This window comes from Prinia subflava, chromosome 26 (assembly GCF_021018805.1).
Source record: "Prinia subflava isolate CZ2003 ecotype Zambia chromosome 26, Cam_Psub_1.2, whole genome shotgun sequence".
Classification (NCBI taxonomy): Eukaryota; Metazoa; Chordata; class Aves; order Passeriformes; family Cisticolidae; genus Prinia; species Prinia subflava.
Genome location: NC_086272.1, coordinates 1392528 through 1411312, shown reverse-complemented (window position 1 = coordinate 1411312; position 18785 = coordinate 1392528). Strand labels below are relative to the sequence as shown.

Here is an 18785-nt window from a genome sequence, read left to right as displayed (position 1 = left end):
TTGCCCCATGGACATCACCATTCACTAAAATCCCGAACCCCAAGTTTTTCACCCTGTGAGACCTCGCAATGCCCTTCAAACTGCACACCCACAACCCCAGTGCCACCACCCAACTTCGGACGCCAGTTCCACCGCCTCGGGTCAAATGCAGAGCCTGCCTGAGGGTCAGCGCCTCTTAGCACAGAAACCCTGACATTTTCAGCTTCCAGAATTCCAAAAAAGAGGTGTATTTTTTTGTTGAAGAAAGAAACTCATTTGGAAATAAACTGCATTTTGTAAACTGTTTCTATATTGGACCCACACCAGCCCCGTGGTGATCACAGCCAGCACCTGCTCCTGGCTCTCCCTGCGCACCCACCCACCCCCCCAAACTGTCCCCAGTGCACCCCACAGCACCCAGAGCCCACAGCCGCGGTGTGGGGCGCGCCGTGGGGGCGGCAGAGCCCGGCAGGAAGGGAGCAGAGCCCCAGGCGAGCGACCCCGCACGGCAGGAGAGCAGAAACCCGGACACACGGACAGACTCACCCAGAGGGACAGACAGACAGAGAGGGCAGCTCTGCTGAAAGGGTTTATTGATTATTGAGGGGAAATGGCCCCGGGCTCAGAGGGGATCGGGGGGCTCCTCCAGGGACGATCATCTCCTCGTGCCGCCGGAGGAGGACAGGACACGGACGGCACCGACGCTGCCGACCCTAAAACACCGAGCCCGGAACGTCACCGCCCTGCTGGCACTGGGACACCGGAGGGGCCCTGTCCCCAGCCCTGTCCCTGCTGGCACTGGGACACCGGGGGGGCCTGTCCCCAGCCCTGTCCCTGCTGGCACTGGGACACCGGAGGGGCCTGTCCCCAGCCCTGTCCCTGCAGGCTCTGCTCACCTAGGCATCCAGAGAGGCCGCCAGGCGCTTCTGCCGCAGGAGCCGGCGCAGCCTCAGGTCTTTTCCCAGCACGTCCTGGGGACAAGGGCAGCGTCAGTGACACGCTGGGGGCACTGGGATGGACTGGGGGGACTGGGGAAAGGAGGGGGGCCCATGGGGAAGGGCCCCGCGGCAGCAGTGGGGTACAGGAGCTGCTGCACTCCTGCCCTGAGGCGCGGGGGTCCTGGCCAAGGGTTTATTAATTCTTATCTGTAATTCAGTCTCACGAGGTGTGAGCTCTAGCCAGAAAATCAGAAAATGGAGGTGCCTCTAACTCTTCCCATGGTTAATTAAACACTAATCACCCAGTACCGAGATGACACCTGTATTATTTATACTTTTAACCGAATAATTGGTCACCCAAGGCCCACAATGCAGACCTTTTCCACCCAATTACAAAAAAAACACCCAAAATCATGAGGAAGAAGGTGAAGAAGAAGGACTTAGACAACGCCCTAAATCCTCCTTATTGCCCCATGGACATCACCATCCACTAAAATCCCAAACCCCGAGTTTTTCGTCCTGTGAGACCACGCAATGCCCTTAAAACTGCACACCCATAACCCCAGTGCCTCTGTGTCCCTCGGGTGAGGGGAGCCCTGCCGAGGGTCCAGGGGGAAGGGGGGCTGCCGGGGCTGTCGGCAGGGCTGGGCTGGCCCGTGCTGGCACACGCCGGCACGGCCTGGCCGCGGTGGCCGCGCAGGGCGAGGCTCTGGCGGCGGCGCAGCTCCTGGTACCCACCACGGTCGGCTCCGGGATCTCGACCTTGCCCAAGTCCAGCTGCGGAGAGAGCAGGAGACCCGGCCGGTCACTGGGGTGTCCCCGGTGCCAGCAGGGCAGGGGGGACACGGGTGCCCCCCAATCCTCACAGGGGAGGCCCTCCAGCCCCAGCCCCTCACTCACCTCCCTCAGATCATCCTGGGTTCCTTCCAGGAGTGCCTGGGAAGGAGAGCAAAGGCTGGAGCTGCGCTGGGCCTGGGGGGCTGGGGGGGACAGGGGGCAGGGCGGGGGCAGAGGGAGGGGAACTCAGGGCCCCCAGGGAGATCTGCTGGAGCTGGGGGAGAGCCAGAGACACCGAGCTGGGGAAAAGGGAGAGTCCAAGGGGCTGGGCTGGGGCTGTGGAACAGGCACGGGGGGAGGCACGGGGCAGGAGAAAGGAATTGGGGTGTGGGGACACGGGAGAGGCAGGGAGGGGCTGGGTGGGCACAGAAGGAGCAGACCGGGTGAGGACAGAAGGGACAGGACTGAGAGAGGGTCTGTGAGGCATGGGGTGGATCAGGGAATGGGACAGGGGGACCCCGCTGCAGTGGCCAGGATGAAAGGCAAAGGACAAAGGGGGGACACGGAAGGAAAGGCCTCGGGAATGGAGGGTGGGAGGGGGTTTGGGGGCCTGGACAGGACACAGGGGAGGGAGCAGGGAGGAAATGAGTGAAGGGACCAAAAGGGTGGGCTGGGAGGGCAGAGAGGGCAAGTTGTGGGGCCAGCGTTGGGCTGGTGCCTCACCTTGGCCTGTGCCGGGGTGCACAGCAGCATGGAGAAGAGCAGGGCCACGCCGAGCACAGCCACCTTCATCTTCCTCTGGCACTGGGCAGCGCTGCCTGAGGCTGCAGCAGGGCACCGGCACCTTTATCCCTGCCGGGACTCCTCCCTGCACCCTCCCCAACAGCCCCCAGGCCAAAGCCCGGCTTGGCACAGCCCCCAGCCCTGGCCACAAGCCCAGCCCTGCCCAGAGTCCATCCCAGCTGCGGCACAGATCCAGTCCCCCTACCCGCATCCCTGCAGCTTCCCGCACGGGGCAGCTGCCCCTGCAAGGGCCCGGGAAACCCGGGGGGGCCAAGAGGGGCCAAGGGGATCCAAAGGCAGCTGGGGACCCTGTGGGGACAAGCCCCGCTCCAACACCATCCATCCTCCAGCAGCCCCCAGTGCCACAGCCCCCATCTCCCGCTGGCCCTGCCCTGCCAGAGCGTTCCTTGCAGCACAGCCCGGAGCTGAGCCCGGCCCCAAACCCCACATGTGAGAGAACAGGGGGAGCCAGGGCCGAGTGCTTAGGGCAGGGACTGGGATCTGCACTCCCTGTGGGCACTGGGAGCACTGGGCAGTGCGAGTCCCCTGCAGACAGGGCTGAGGGCTGGGCAATGCCTCAGCTGTGCCAAATCCCAGCGTCACAACATACAGCAGGTCCCCAGTGAGTTCAATTTGCAGCCCCAGGACAGAGCCCAGAGGGGAATGTCCCCTGCCCCGACCCCTGCCCTGTCCCCCCACAGCCACCGTGCCCACCCACAGCCCCTGGGCCCCGCTCTGTGCAGCTGCCCCACGCGCAGGGGCCCAGGGACCCCAGCCCCAACCAGGCTCCCACCCCAGCCCTGCCCCTGCCTGGGCCGTGCCCACAGCCCCCCATGGCCCTTGTCCCCACAGAGGGGCTCTGCAGTGCCCTGGCCCCGGCCCAGCCCAGCGCTGGCCCCGGCGCCGATGCTGGGCCCAGGGTGTGCCCGTCCCCAGGGACGTGGACAAGGGGACTTTTGTCCCCAGGCAGCCACGGGGAGCTGATTGGGCAAACAGAGGTGCCCAGGGAGCAGGGGGGGCGTGGGTGCCCTGCCAGCAGCTCTGATGAGCCCTGTCTGCCCAGCGCCCCAGGCACCAGCAATGCCTTCATCAACCGGGGACTTCCCCAGGCCTGCGGCTCCTTGGGGAGGCTCCAGAGCAAACAATCAAGGCAGTGACCTGAAAGGTTTTCCCAGCTGGGCCAAGATTTCTGCTGGATCCCCGGGGAAAGAGAGGAGCAGGACCCTTCACTAATGCCCTGGAATGTCAAACAGGAATCTCAGCCAGGGACAGCTTCCAGCAACCACTGCTCGGTGCATTTTTCCTTCTTGAAAGCGCACCTGGATCCACCTGGGAACTAAATCCAGGGCACCTGGGATTCTCTGAGGCTCAGGAAAACGTCCCGTGGGCCTCAGACCCCAAACCAGGTTTTCAGCCCTTTGATGCCCAGCTTGGATCTCCTCCAAAGATTCTCCTCCCTCCCCTGCAGGCAGAGCAGCAAAGCAGAGCAGGATTTTCCTGGGTGGATTTGGGAGTGGAGGGGTTTGGGAAGCACAGCTGGGGCCCTGGACCGGGGAGTGTCTCCTGGCACCCTTCCATGGACACAGACACTCTCCAGTGCCTCACTGCAGGGTCCCAAATCTCCAGGGAGGGGAAGGAAACCCCAAGACCGAGAGATTCTGTGTGGCTGTGCGACTCTTGGGTGGCCCAGAGCGATCAGAGGGATGGCTCCATGCTTGGAGAGCAGTTGGGAATTCTCGGGGTTGATTTTCCCCGAGATACCTGAGGTTTGGTTTTTTCTTCCCAAAAACCCCGCGCCCAAACCAGAAAAGAAGGACGGAGTCTGCGAGCTGAGGTTTCTAACTTTGTTTATTCTTCCTGATCCCTCTGTTCTCTCTCTGCCCTGCTCAGTGTCCTCCTGCAGAGCAGAGCACCAGCAGACTCCCCAGGGCAGGAGGTCCCAGACCTTTTCCTATCACTTCTCTAATCCAACCACCTTCCACAACGTATTTTTATTTACAGTTGTATACCAATTAATTCATTTCACTATTCTAAACATGTCAGTGCCACCTAAACCAATCTTGTGTGCCCTGTCACAGCCCAAGATCGAGTCTGAGGAAGAAGAAGAAGAGGAAGAGGAAGAAGAGGAAGGAGAAGAAGAAGAGGAAGAAGAAGAGGAAGAAGAAGGAGAAGAAGAAGGAGAAGAAGAAGGAGAAGAAGGAGAAGAAGAAGGAGAAGAAGCAGAAGAAGGAGAAGGAGAAGGAGAAGGAGAAGGAGAAGGAGAAGGAGAAGGAGAAGGAGAAGGAGAAGGAGAAGGAGAAGGAGAAGGAGAAGGAGAAGGAGAAGGAGAAGAAGAAGGAGCAGGAGAAGAAGAAGAAGAAGAGGAAGAAGAAGAGGAACAAGAAGAAGGAGAAGAAGAAGGAGAAGGAGAAGGAGAACGAGAACGAGAACGAGAATGAGAACAAGAAGGAGAAGAAGAATTCTCCGAGGTACCTGAGTTTTGGGTTTTTCTCCCTGAAAACCTCGTGCAGCCATGGGGAGCTGATTGGGCAAACAGAGGTGCCCAGGGGCAGGGGGTCCCTGCCCGCAGCTCTGATGAGCCCTGTCTGCCCAGCGCCCCAGGCTCCAGGAGGATGCTCAGCCCTCCTGTTCCTGCTGGCAGTGCCTGCCGTGGGGCAGAGAGAGCTTCGGGCAGGGCTGGGGGCGCTGGCTGGGGGCTCCCCACACCCTTGGTGCCCCCCTGCTGCCACCAGCAGAGGCTGCAGCCCCGAGCTGGGGGTGGTGGGCAAAGCCTGCCCAGCTCCAGGCTCAGAAATTCCGCTCCCTTCATCCATGCCAGGCGCTGTCAGATCGGGGAAGGAACTCCTGGTGGCCAACAATCCTTTGGTCAGCCCGTGCTGACCGCTGCTGGCCACCTGCCTGGTGTCCCTGTGGCCAGGTGGGCTCCAGGATGAGCCCAGGGCAGGGAGGGAGGGGACCCTGCCTGGCCTGGGGTGCCTTGGGATCACAGGAGGCCATTATTTTTATATTTAGTATATATATTTATTATAGTGTAATGTAATGTAATGTAATGTAATATAATGTAATATAATATAAATGTGTAGCCATATAATAATATATATTACATTTAATTATTATCTTTATTATATACCTGTGTATATGTTGGGGTTTCTTTTTATTTTATTATATTATTGTATTTTTCTATATTATATATTTAGCTTTTTTTTTTTCTTCATATATTTGTAAGCCACTTTTTAGCGTCTAACTCTAAACTCCACACACAGTGTTAGCTACTCTCTTCTTATTTTGGTCAGACAAAACAATTCCTCTCCAGGCCTGGGATCAGAGCAAACCACACTGTCCCAGGGAGCGAGGAATGAAAACAAAAATCAGTCATGAGGGAGCAAACTGGGGGGAAATTACTTCATTACCTGAAGCTGTAATTAGAAGATTAACCCCCAATATATAAAAGGACCAAAATTATAGAAGTGTGAAAACCCATGACCCGTCGTCCATTTTGGGTGCAGCCCACCTGCCCTAAATGTACCTGAGGGCTGCTCAATAGACACACCTGCTTTTTATTCCCTTGATTCTTCTGGCCTCTGTTCTCAGGTGAGCCTGAGCAGGCGTCACCTGCCCCTCCCCGCCTCTTTGGGAGCACTGGGGTGGCCCTGGCTGCCGCCTGCCCCTCTCCTGGCAGCCACAGCCTGGCACAGATTGTCACAGGGGGCCTGGCTGGGTGTCCCCGGCTCCCCCAGCGCTCCCCAACGCCTCTGCCAGTGCCCTGGGAGTTTGGGATGCTGAGTTTGCCCGGGGATCTCTGACCAAACCCACAAGGGGTGAGGGAAGGTCCTTTTCCCCCCCATTCCTTGTTGCTGCTCTCCTGAGGCAAACGTTGCTGAGGGCTGCTCTTGTCCTACAGAAAGGACAACTCCACCACTGCCTTATCTGTCCTGCTTTTTCCAAAACCCCTGGAGCCATTCCCTGTTGGAGTCCGGGGCATCTTCCTGCCTGCCCTGAGGGGTCTGGGACCCTGGCACAGAGCCCAAAACGACACTGTCTAGGATCTCAGCCCATGGGAAAGATTATCAATGTTGCACGAAGAATTACAAGCCACAAGAGTTTGATATAAATTGTTGTTTAGTTTGTCACAGGATGAAAACGTAGAATTTGGGGTTTTTAGAATGGAGGTTGGGAGGCCAAGATGGAGGAATCAGGGCATTGTCCTCTTCTTCCTCTTCTTCCTCAGACTTGATCTTGGGCTGTGACAGGGCACACAAGATTGGTTTAGGTGGCACTGACGTGTTTAGAATAGTGAAATGAATTAATTGGTATATAATTGTAAATAAAAATACATTGTGGAAGGTGGTTGGATCAGAGAAATGATAGGAAAAGTTCTGGGACCTCCTGCCCTGGGGAGTCTGCTGGTGCTCTGCTCTGCAGGAGGACACTGAGCAGGGCAGAGAGAGAACAGAGGGATCAGGAAGAATAAACAAAGTTAGAAACCTCAGCTCGCAGACTCCGTCCTTCTTTTCTGGTTTGGGCGCGGGGTTTTTGGGAAGAAAAAACCAAACCTCAGGTATCTCGGGGAAAAACAACCCCGAGAATTCCCAACTGCTCTCCAAGCATGGAGCCATCCCTCTGATCGCTCTGGGCCACCCAAGAGTCGCACAGTTGCACAGAATCTCTCGGTCTTTGGGTTTCCTTCCCCTCCCTGGAGATTTGGGACCCTGCAGTGAGGCATTGGAGAGTGTCTGTGTCCATGGAAGGGTAGCAGGAGACAACCCCCGGTCCAGGGCCCCAGCTGTGCTTCCCAAACCCCTCCACTCCCAAATCCACCCAGGAAAATCCTGCTCAGCTTTGCTGCTCTGCCTGCAGGGGAGGGAGGAGAATCTTTGGAGGAGATCCAAGCTGGGCATCAAAGGGCTGAAAACCTGGTTTGGGGTCTGAGGCCCACGGGACGTTTTCCTGAGCCTCAGAGAATCCCAGGGGCCCCGGATTTAGTTCCCAGGTGGATCCAGGTGCGCTTCCAAGAAGGAAAAATGCACCGAGCAGTGGTTGCTGGAAGCTGTCCCTGGCTGAGATTCCTGTTTGACATTCCAGGGCATTAGTGAAGGGTTCTGCTCTCTTTCCCCGGGGATCCAGCAGAAATCTTGGCCCAGCTGGGAAAACCTTTCAGGTCACTGCCTTGATTGTTTGCTCTGGAGCCTCCCCAAGGAGCCGCAGGCCTGGGGAAGTCCCTGGTTGATGAAGGCATTGCTGGTGCCTGGGGCGCTGGGCAGACAGGGCTCATCAGAGCTGCTGGCAGGGCACCCACACCCCCCCTGCTCCCTGGGCACCTCTGTTTGCCCAATCAGCTCCCCGTGGCTGCCTGGGGACAAAAGTCCCCTTGTCCACGTCCCTGGGGACGGGCACACCCTGGGCCCAGCATCGGCGCCGGGGCCAGCGCCGGGCTGGGCTGGGGCCGGGGCACTGCAGAGCTCCTCTGTGGGGACAAGGGCCGTGGGGGGCTGCGGGCATGGCCCAGGCAGGGGCAGGGCTGGGGTGGGAGCCTGGTTGGGGCTGGGGTCCCTGGGCCCCTGCGCGTGGGGCAGCTGCGCAGAGCGGGGCCCAGGGGCTGTGGGTGGGCACGGTGGCTGTGGGGGGACAGGGCAGGGGTCGGGGCAGGGGACATTCCCCTCTGGGCTCTGCCACGGGGCTGCAAATTGAACCCACCGGGGACCTGTGGGGTGTTGTGGAGCTGGGATTTGGCACAGCTGAGGCATTGCCCAGCCCTCAGCCCTGTCTGCAGGGGACCTGCACTGCCCAGTGCTCCCAGTGCCCACAGGGAGTGCAGATCCCAGTCCCTGCCCTAAGCACTCGGCCCTGGCTCCCCCTGTTCTCTCACATGTGGGGTTTGGGGCCGGGCTCAGCTCCGGGCTGTGCTGCACGGAACACTCTGGCAGGGCAGGGCCAGCGGGAGATGGGGGATGTGGCACTGGGGGCTGCTGGAGGATGGATGGTGTTGGAGCAGGGCTTGTCCCCACAGGGTCCCCAGCTGCCTTTGGATCCCCTTGGCCCCCCTTGGCCCCCCCATGTTCCCGGGCCCTTGCAGGGGCAGCTGCCCCGTGCGGGAAGCTGCAGGGATGCGGGCAGGGGGACTGGATCCGTGCCGCAGCTGGGATGGACTCTGGGCAGGGCTGGGCTTGTGGCCAGGGCTGGGGGCTGTGCCAAGCCGGGCTTTGTCCTGGGGGCTGTTGGGGAGGGTGCAGGGAGGAGTCCCGGCAGGGATAAAGGTGCTGGTGCCCTGCTGCAGCCTCAGGCAGCGCTGCCCAGTGCCAGAGGAAGATGAAGGTGGCTGTGCTCGGCGTGGCCCTGCTCTTCTCCATGCTGCTGTGCACCCCGGCACAGGCCAAGGTGAGGCACCAGCACAACGCTGGCCCCACAACTTGCCCTCTCTGCCCTCCCAGCCCACCCTTTTGGTCCCTTCACTCATTTCCTCCCTGCTCCCTCCCCTGTGTCCTGTCCAGGCCCCCAAACCCCCTCCCACCCCCCATTCCCGAGGCCTTTCCTTCCGTGTCCCCCCTTTGTCCTTTGCCTTTCATCCTGGCCACTGCAGCGGGGTCCCCCTGTCCCATTCCCTGATCCACCCCGTGCCTCACAGACCCTCTCTCAGTCCTGTCCCTTCTGTCCTCACCCGGTCTGCTCCTTCTGTCCCCACCCAGCCCCTCCCTGCCTCTCCCATGTCCCCACACCCCAATTCCTTTCTCCTGCCCCTTGCCTCCCCCCGTGCCTGTTCCACAGCCCCAGCCCAGCCCCTCGGGCTCTCCCTTTTCCCCAGCTCGGTGTCTCTGGCTCTCCCCCAGCTCCAGCAGATCTCCCTGGGGGCCCTGAGTTCCCCTCCCTCTGCCCCCGCCCTGCCCCCTGTCTCCTGTCCCCCCCAGCCCCCCAGGCCCAGCGCAGCCCCAGCCTTTGTTCTCCTTCCCAGGCACTCCTGGAAGGAACCCAGGATGATCTGGAGGAGGTGAGTGAGGGGCTGGGGTTGGAGGGCCTCCCCTGTGGGGCTCGGGGGGCGCCCGTGTCCCCCCTGCCCTGCTGGCACCAGGGACTCCCCAGTGACCGGCCGGGTCTCCTGCTCTCTCCGCAGCTGGACTTGGGCAAGGTCGAGATCCCGGAGCCGACCGTGGTGGGTACCAGGAGCTGCGCCACCACCAGAGCCTCGCCCTGCGCGGCCACCGCGGCCAGGCCGTGCCGGCGTGTGCCAGCACGGGCCAGCGCAGCCCTGCCGACAGCCCCGGCAGCCCCCCTGCCCCCCGGACCCTCGGCAGGGCTCCCCTCACCCGGGGACACAGAGGCACTGGGGTTATGGGTGTGCAGTTTTAAGGGCATTGCGTGGTCTCACAGGACGAAAAACTCAGGGTTTGGGATTTTAGTGGATGGTGATGTCCGTGGGGCAATAGGGAGGATTTAGGGCGTTGTCTAAGTCCTTCTTCTTCACCTTCTTCCTCATGATTTTGGGTGGTTTTTTTGTAATTGGGTGGAAAAGGTCTGCATTGTGGGCCTTGGGTGACCAATTATTCGGTTAAAAGTATAAATAATATAGGTGTCATCTCGGTACTGGGTGATTAGTGTTTAATTAACCATGGGAAGAGTTAGAGGCACCTCCATTTTCTGATTTTCTGGCTAGAGCTCACACCTCGTGAGACTGAATTACAGATAAGAATTAATAAACCCTTGGCCAGGACCCCGTGCCTCAGGGCAGGAGTGCAGCAGCTCCTGTACCCCACTACTGCCGCGGGGCCCTTCCCCATGGGCCCCCCTCCTTTCCCCAGTCCCCGCAGTCCATCCCAGTGCCCCCAGCGTGTCACTGACGCTGCCCTTGTCCCCAGGACGTGCTGGGAAAAGACCTGAGGCTGCGCCGGCTCCTGCGGCAGAAGCGCCTGGCGGCCTCTCTGGATGCCTAGGTGAGCGGAGCCTGCAGGGACAGGGCTGGGGACAGGCCCCTCCGGTGTCCCGGTGCCAGCTGGGACAGGGCTGGGGACAGGACCCCCGGTGTCCCAGTGCCAGCAGGGACAGGGCTGGGGACAGGGCCTATCCGGTGTCCCGGTGCCAGCAGGGACAGGGCTGGGGACAGGCCCCTGGGGTGTCCCAGTTCCAGCAGGGACAGGGCTGGGGACAGGCCCCCCCGGTGTCCCAGTGCCAGCAGGGACAGGGCTGGGGACAGGGCCCCTCCGGTGTCCCAGTGCCAGCAGGGCGGTGACGTTCCGCCCTTGGTGTTTTAGGGTCGGCAGCATCGGTGCCGTCCATGTCCTGTCCACCTCCGGCGGCACGAGGAGATGATCGTCCCTGGAGGAGCCCCCCGATCCCCTTTGAGCCCGGGGCCGTTTTCCCTCAATAATCAATAAACCCTTTCAGCAGAGCTGCCCTCTCTGTCTGTCTGTCCCTCTGGGTGAGTCTGTCCGTGTGTCCGGGTTTCTGCTCTCCTGCCATGTGGGGCGGCTTGCCTGGGGCTCTGCTCCCTTCCTGCCGGGCTCTGCCGCCCCCACGGCGCGCCCCACACCGCGGCTGTGGGTGCTGTGGGTGCTGCGGGGTGCACTGGGGGCAGTTTGGGGGGGTGGGTGGGTGCGCAGGGAGAGCCAGGAGCAGGTGCTGGCTGTGATCACCATGGGGCTGTTGTGGCTCCAATATAGAAACAGTTTACAAAATACAGTTTATTTCCAAATGAGTTTCTTTCTTCAACAAAAAAATACACCTCTTCTTTGGAATTCTGGAAGCTGAAAATGTCAGGGTTTCTGTGCTAAGAGGCGCTGACCCTCAGGCAGGCTCTGCATTTGACCCGAGGCCGTGGAACTGGCGTCCGAAGTTGGGCGGTGGCACTGGGGTTCTGGGTGTGCAGTTTGAAGGGCATTGCGTGACCTCACAGGGTGAAAAACTTGGGGTTCGGGATTTTAGTGAATGGTGATGTCCATGGGGCAATAGGGAGGATTTAGGGCGTTGTCTAAGTCCTTCTTCTTCACCTTCTTCCTCATGATTTTGGGTGGTTTTTTGTAAATGGATGAAAAAGGTCTGCATTGCGGGCCTGGGGTGGCCAATTATTCGGTTAAAAGTATAAATAATACAGGTGTCATCTTGGTATTGGGTGATTAATGTTTAATTAACCATGGGAAGAGTTAGAGGCACCTCCATTTTCTGATTTTCTGGCTCAAGCTTGTGCCTCGTAAGACTGAATTACAGATAAGAATTAATAACCTCAGAGTCTGATCACGGAATTGCCTGTATTAATCCCATGCATTAATCCCAGCTCTAACACGAAGAAAAGGAGATAAGAAACCAGCAGCTATTTTTTATAAACCGGTCTCTTTGTGTCACCAGTATCTGTTGATGCTGCAATCTGGTTCCTGGGCTGGGCGGGGCTGCTGGGTGTCCCCGGCCCCGTGGTGGAACGGGGCTGTGGCTGTCCCCGGCTCTGGGCTGGAAGGACGGTGCCCGCTCTCCTTGACTGGGGCCTTCCTGGGTGCCCATGTCCGGCCGGCCGCAGAGGGTGGCCCTGGCCGGCCGCGAGGTCTGCCCGGGGCCCTGGGGAGGCCCCAGCCCTGCCCAGAGGTGTCGGGGCTGCCCCGGTGCGGCGCGAGGAGAAAATGAGAATGGGCGAGCGCGGCCGCGGCACCGGGACCATCCCAGGGCAGGCAGGGAGAGCAGGGGAGGCGGGCGTGGCCAACGCTGCCCGAGGGCTCGCTGGATCTCTCTGGGTGAAAAACAAGGGTCGTTCTCCTGGTACAGTTTATAGGTTTGATAAAAAGACAATTCAGAGGCGGAAATAAAGCAAATATTTAATCAGCAATTACAGCCAGGTGACTTGGCATTCAGCCACAAGCACACCCGCCAAGGGAAAGGCTCGTTCCTTCAAAGCACCGTTTCGTTGTGTATTCATAAACCCACATACAGGATTCAAACATTCCTCCTGGGTTTGAATGTTTCTCTGTTCGGTTTCAATTCCCCCCAACCATTTAATCTTGCAGATCAATCTGTGAGTAGCTCCATTCCATCTGGCCTTCTCTGATAGCAGAGGTTCAACAAATTCCTCCCCTGGAGCTCTGGTCACTGCCATCTTCATCAGAATAAGTTACTGATAGCAGCTGGGTAAGATACTGAGAACAGAGGTTCAATAAATTCCCCCCCCCCCAACCTCTGGTCGTTGCCATCTTCATCTGGATAAGATAATTCAGGAATGTGGGGGGGTTTCCTTCAGGACCAAAAGCAGTTTTTACTTTAATATCCTGCTACAGCCTAAGAAATATATATATATTCATCACACTACTTTATTTCTAAGTTTCATTAATAGCAGAAATAAAGGAAACTATATTAATGCAGAATTTTTCAACATTCTACATACAGCTTTCATTTTAATATTTGCAAAAAGCCAATAAGGTGATGTGTACATATAACACTCTGCCTCCAGTTTCTGCATCGAGGGAGTCGCTGGCCCCGGCAGCGCCCCGGGGATGCCTCAGAGCAGAACTGGCCCAGGGCTCTGCCCGTGCAGAGGGTCCCAGGAAATGTCCTGGTGTCTTGGTTTGGAGAGACAGGGATCTGCCAGGGAAAACTGGAGTTTCCCTTGGAATGCAGAACGTAAAAACCCCTTCCCACCAAATTAATACAATTTTGCCATTTGGAGCTTTCTGGCAAAAAGATGGGAATAGGGATAACAGTTGTTTACTAGGAATATTGAAAAATACAAATGCAGTAGTAGAAAAAACCACAAACAAGCAAACAAACAAAAGTCCCAGAAAACCCTGACAGAGTCAGAGACACAACCTGACACCCTGTTGTCAGGGTGTTGGAAGCAGACCAAAAAAATCCTGGAGTAGCAGATGTTCTGTGGAGTAGAGATGATCCTGTAGGAAAATGGGTCCAGTGCTGGCGAGATGGGTCCCATCTTCCTCCGAGGATACAGGAGAAAACCAGCTAAATTCGAGTTTAGATAAATGATTAGACTGCAGGTTTTATGCTGGTGGAAAGGCTTTGGCTCCTCCCACTGGGTGGAGCATCTCACAGTGGGATGAGGTGATGTCATCAGTCATGTGAGAGGCCTTAAATGGCCCATTCACGGGTGATGTCCCTCAGAAGAGGAGGAAAGGAAGAAGAGATAAGAAGGCACTGCCTCATCTGGTGTTATCAGGTGTCCCATTAACAGAAGGCATCTGCCCTCTTTCTACCCCTAGAGTTACAAGAGATAAAGAACAATATCTCCCAACTGACTTCAACAGATGAAAATAGAATACACATTTTTGGTTCCATTTTTCAACCCAAGACACCTGGCTGTGAGAAGCAGGGCAGAGGGAAAGGCACTGGCCCGGGCAGCTGCTGTCCTGCAGGCACCGGCTCTGCTGCCCAGCAGGGTCCCGGAGTGACCACAGGGGTTTGCAGATGGACACGGAGCGGCCACAGCACACGATGGGCAGGAGGCAATGACCTGTCCCAAGGAAAAAAGAGAGAAAAACGACCTGTGCTGTGTTGGCCTGGTTTTTCTGAGGTTTTTTAAAGCCTTCTAGGTGTTCATAAGATGGAGTCAGTTCTTTAGTTTCTGTACAATATTAAGGGTCAGCTTTTCACTTTCTCACACTTTGGAACATAGATAACCTTTCTTGGTTTTGTTCACTGTCCTTTGTTTCCGTATTTCTAGCCTGAAAATAATGTTGGTTGACAGCTGGTCTGGGTGGTGGGGTGAAGGGGTAGTAACCCCAGAAGCCAATCCCCAACCAGACCCACAAATGCATAAAAATGAAAGAAATAAACAGGCTCATTCTCTTTTTGGGGACCACCCTGGGAGCCTTGGGAATTCCCCTCTGGGATCCATGGACCACGCTGGGATGATCTGGAATTTCAGTTTCATGACACAACACGCCACGACCCTCCCAAGAGCCCTCAGTTCACTCAAACCCACCATCCCCCACATTCCCTGGAAGTTCAGCCCATGTCCCCACCCATGTCCGTGTGCCCTGATGTCCCCACCCATGCCCGTATCCCCACCATGCCCCCAATCTTGGCTCCCCCCTACCCAACAGCGGCGCTGCAGCGGCCGCGGGGCAGAGCGGGCGGGAAAGGGGGGCCCGGGCTGGGGGCGGACGAGGGGCGGGTGGAAGAGGAGGGAGAGATGAAGGGGAAGAGCAGAAACACGAGGAGCACCGAGAGGAGGGAGAGGGAGAGGGTCGGTCTTCTAGGGCAAGATTTGCAAATACAACTAAATATTGGTGTAGTGCCAGAAGAAGGTCGGATGGTGGCAAAAATGATGGTTTTAAAACAAGAAGATGAGGGAGAAATAGATCCAAGGGTATGGGCAGAAGAAGGGGGTCGAGGATTACTGGAAATTCCCCCAATAGAGGTCAAGATGAAACCTAATATACCCCCAATTAGGAAGAAGCAATATCCCATCTCAGCAGAAGGAAAACAAGGGTTGAACCCAGTAATAAAAGAATTAATAAAAGATGAAATCTTAGAACCATGCATGTCCCCTCATAAGACACCAATTTTACCAGTTAAGAAACCAGATGGTACCTATCGCTTAGTGCAAGATCCGAGGGAAGTAAACAAGCAAACCATTGCTCGTTATCCAGTAGTAACCAATCCCTATACGTTATTGACCAGAGACCCATCAGATCATGCATGGTTCAGTGTTATAGATTTAAAAGATGCCTTTTGGGCCTGCCCCCTCGAAAAACAAAGCCGAAGTTGGTTTGCCTTTGAATGGCATGACGAGAGCACGGGAAGAAAACAACAACTACAGTGGACCCGACTCCCTCAGGGGTTTACTGAATCCCCTAATTTATTTGGTCAGGCATTAGAAGAGATACTGCAACCATTCGTTCCAATTGGGGAAGTCCAAATTCTACAGTATGTAGATGATCTTTTAGTCTCAGGAAAATTAGAAGAAGAAGTTAAACAGACAACCGTTAAACTGCTAAATTTCCTAGGCGAAAAAGGGTTGAAAGTCTCTAAAAAGAAGTTGCAATTTGTAGAGCCCGAGGTTCGGTATTTAGGACACTTAATTGGGAGAGGTTATAAAAAGTTAGATGTAAACTGAGTACAGGGCATTCTATCATTACCAACACCAAAAACCAAAACAGATATAAGAAAATTATTAGGTCTAATTTGGTACTGTAAAATGTGGATCAATAGGCACACCCAATTAGTAAAATTTTTATATGAAAAGCTAGTAGGGAGTGAACCTGTGACATGGAGTGAAGAAGATGAAGAGAAACTGAAGGAACTGAAAGAGAAGTTAGTTACAGCTCCAGTGTTAAGTTTGCCAGATTTAAATAAGTTGTTTGAGTTATATGTAAATGTAGAAGAAGGAGTAGCTTATGGAGTTTTAACTCAGGACTAGTGTGGAGTTAGGAAACCAATTGCTTACATATCCAGGTTACTAGACCCAGTTGTGGGAGGGTGGCCTACTTGCCTCCAAGTGGTAGCAGCTACTGTAGTTCTGGCAAAAGAAAGCTACAAGTTAACATTTGGAAATAAAATTAAAGTGTACACCCCACATGACCTCAAGGCAATATTGAACGAAAAAGCCAGTCAATGGAGCTCAGATAGCCGATTGTTAAAATATGAATTAATATTAAATAATATTCAGAATTTAGAATTGGCCACTACAAGAGTGCAGAACCCAGCGCAATTTTTGTATGGAACATCTGAAAGTACATTAGAACACTGGTGCCTTGAGATCATTGATTTACAAACAAAAATCAGAGAAGATTTATCGGAGTATCCACTGCCTGAAGGAGAAGTCCTCTTTGTAGATGGCTCCTCGAGAATAGTAGAAGGGAAACTAGTGTCAGGGTATGCAGTTATAAATGGGAAAGATATGACAGTAGTAGAAAAAGGGAAATTATCTGCAAAGTGGTCAGCTCAATGTTGTGAAATTTATGCATTGTTAAGAGGACTTAAATGGCTTGAGTACAAAAAAGGCACTATATACACAGATTCCAAATATGCCTATGGAGTGGAGCATACCTTTGGGAAAATATGGGTAGAGGGGGGCTTTGTGAACTCAAAGGGGAAATCACTAGTTCACGAAAATCTAATCAGGGAAGTGTTAGAAGCCCTAAGGAGCCCCTCAGAAATTGCAGTAGTCCATGTTAGAGGCCATCAAAAGGGAAATTCAAAAGAGGTCCAAGGCAACAACTTAGCAGACCAGATAGCCAAGGAAGCTGCTTTAGAAGATCAAAGTAAAGTTTTCTATTTAACCAATCTGGGAGACAAAGATGACAAAGAAGTACCAACATTTAGTGAAAAAGAACTAGAAGAGTTACAGAAGCATGGAGCGGTTCAGAATGAAAAAGAGGAATGGAACATGCCCGATGGGAGGCAAGTGTTGAATAAGGCACTAACTAGGAAAGTGTTAGAAAGCCTCCATGCCTCAACTCACTGGGGAACTCAAGCACTCTATGACCATTTTATGAGAACTTATGTGTGCATTGGAGCCTTTGAGGTAGCAAAATCTGTAACTCGGGATTGTATGCTTTGTCAGCAAGTAAATAGGAAAGTAATGAAGAAAATGTCACCAGGAGGAAGAGAGCTAGCAACGAGACTGTTTCAAAGTATCCAAGTAGATTTTACTGAGATGCCTCAAGTGCAGAGATATAAATATCTATTAGTTATCATAGACCACTTAACACATTGGGTGGAGGAGTTTCCAACAATAAAGGCAACAGCTGAAGCAGTTAGTAAAGTTTTTTGGAACAAGTAATCCCAAGGTAGGGAGTTACAAACATCATAGATTCAGATAGAGGCCCTCACTTTACAGCGAACATTTTACAACAAGTAACTGAGGCTTTAAATATTACCTGGAAGTTCTATACCCCCTGGGGACCGCAGAGCTCAGGATGAGTCGAAAGAATGAACCAGACATTGAAACTAACACTTACAAAATTAACAGAAGAGACAAAAATGAGCTGGTTGAAATGTCTACCTTTGGCTCTGATGAGAATTAGAACACAGCCCAGAGCAGATTTAGGGATCTCTCCATATGAAATGATGTTCGGTTTGCCCTTTTTGACTGCCAGAGACAATTTTGGAACCTATGAAGAAGGGGAGCAGAGTGTTCGAAAGTATGTACAGACTATTAGTAAGACCCTGAAGGAACTGAGAGAAAAAGGTTATCTCCCTCAGACCACCCCCACTGATTTTAAAATTCACAGATTCCAACCTGGGGACTGGGTTTTGATAAAAACTTGGAAGGAACAACCGTTAATCCCGAAATGGGAAGGTCCTTTTCAGGTCCTCCTGGTCACAGAGACTGCAGTACGTACCCAAGAAAAAGGATGGACACATGCTTCCAGAGTAAAAGGACCAGTTTCCGCCCCAACTGAATAGACAATAGTAAAAGCAGCAGATACTAAACTGATTCTGAAGAAGAAGCCACAAGAGAGACCAGAAGAGTAAAAAGTTTCTTTACAACAGTTAAAAGTCTTCTTTTAAAAAGCTAAAATCTGAAGTTTATCTGTATGACTTAAATCTAAGAGTTCTAAAAAGTTGTTTGTTAACAATCTATGGTATCAAAATGTTAGAAATTTGATCTAACTTCTGGTATTTTTCATTGCAGACCCTAGAGCCTAAAAAAATAGAGCATCCTCCCATGCACCTAGTAATCTGACCCCAAAAGAAGAAAAAGAAACAAATCGATACAAAAAGGGAATGTGAGTTCCTGGAACCAGGAGGAGAATAGTAGCCAGTAAGACCGCCACGGGGGGCAAGGCCGGGTCAGAACACACTCTTGCCACACGGAGTGGTAGATCCTCTAGGAAGAGAGCAGAGGAGAGAGATGAGTGGGAGAGTGTTCTGTGCCAGACCCCCGTTGATCTGGGCCCTCCTAGTGATAACTATTACAAAAGGAGATGGGTCCTGCGACAAGTGCTGCTACCCCTTATATGCAGGAGACTCTCGGACAGCCGTCCTTAGAATACATTCCAATCCAAGCCCTGCTTGTACTGACTTTTCATGATTAATAACCTGTAAAGAAGATGGCAAAATCTATTGGCTTTTCGAAAATGTAGGGAATTTTAAACAAAAATTGCTAGGAGAATGCCCTATGAGGAAAAAATGGATCTGCACTGAAAGATCCTAAGCTCGAAGAAACAGGGGAAAAAAAAAATACTATGAACCAGATTTAATTAAAGAAAGAGAGGCAAATGGGATAATTAAAATGGGACCTGAAATTCAAGTGTATGGAGGGAAAAATTTGTATTTAGATCTGGCAGAGAAAATAAGTCATGAGTTCAATGTCACTAACTGTTGGATTTGTGGAGATACCAGAATGGGTATCTCCCATGAATGAAACATGAGAACCAA

The 18785-nt window shown here is 54.1% G+C and overlaps 2 long non-coding RNA genes across 2 annotated transcripts; one reads left to right on the top strand and one right to left on the bottom strand.

Moving 5' to 3' along the window:
• Positions 1-419: 419 nt before the first annotated feature.
• On the bottom strand, positions 420-2512 carry LOC134562121 (uncharacterized). Its single transcript, XR_010083073.1, has 5 exons — positions 2418-2512; positions 1818-1853; positions 1656-1694; positions 876-950; positions 420-692 (listed from the first exon to the last, which is right to left on the bottom strand). It is a non-coding gene; the product is annotated as an uncharacterized LOC134562121 (long non-coding RNA).
• A 6266-nt stretch (positions 2513-8778) lies between these two features.
• On the top strand, positions 8779-10842 carry LOC134562128 (uncharacterized). The gene is made up of 5 exons (XR_010083081.1): positions 8779-8852; positions 9424-9459; positions 9583-9621; positions 10325-10399; positions 10718-10842. It is a non-coding gene; the product is annotated as an uncharacterized LOC134562128 (long non-coding RNA).
• Positions 10843-18785: the final 7943 nt, after the last annotated feature.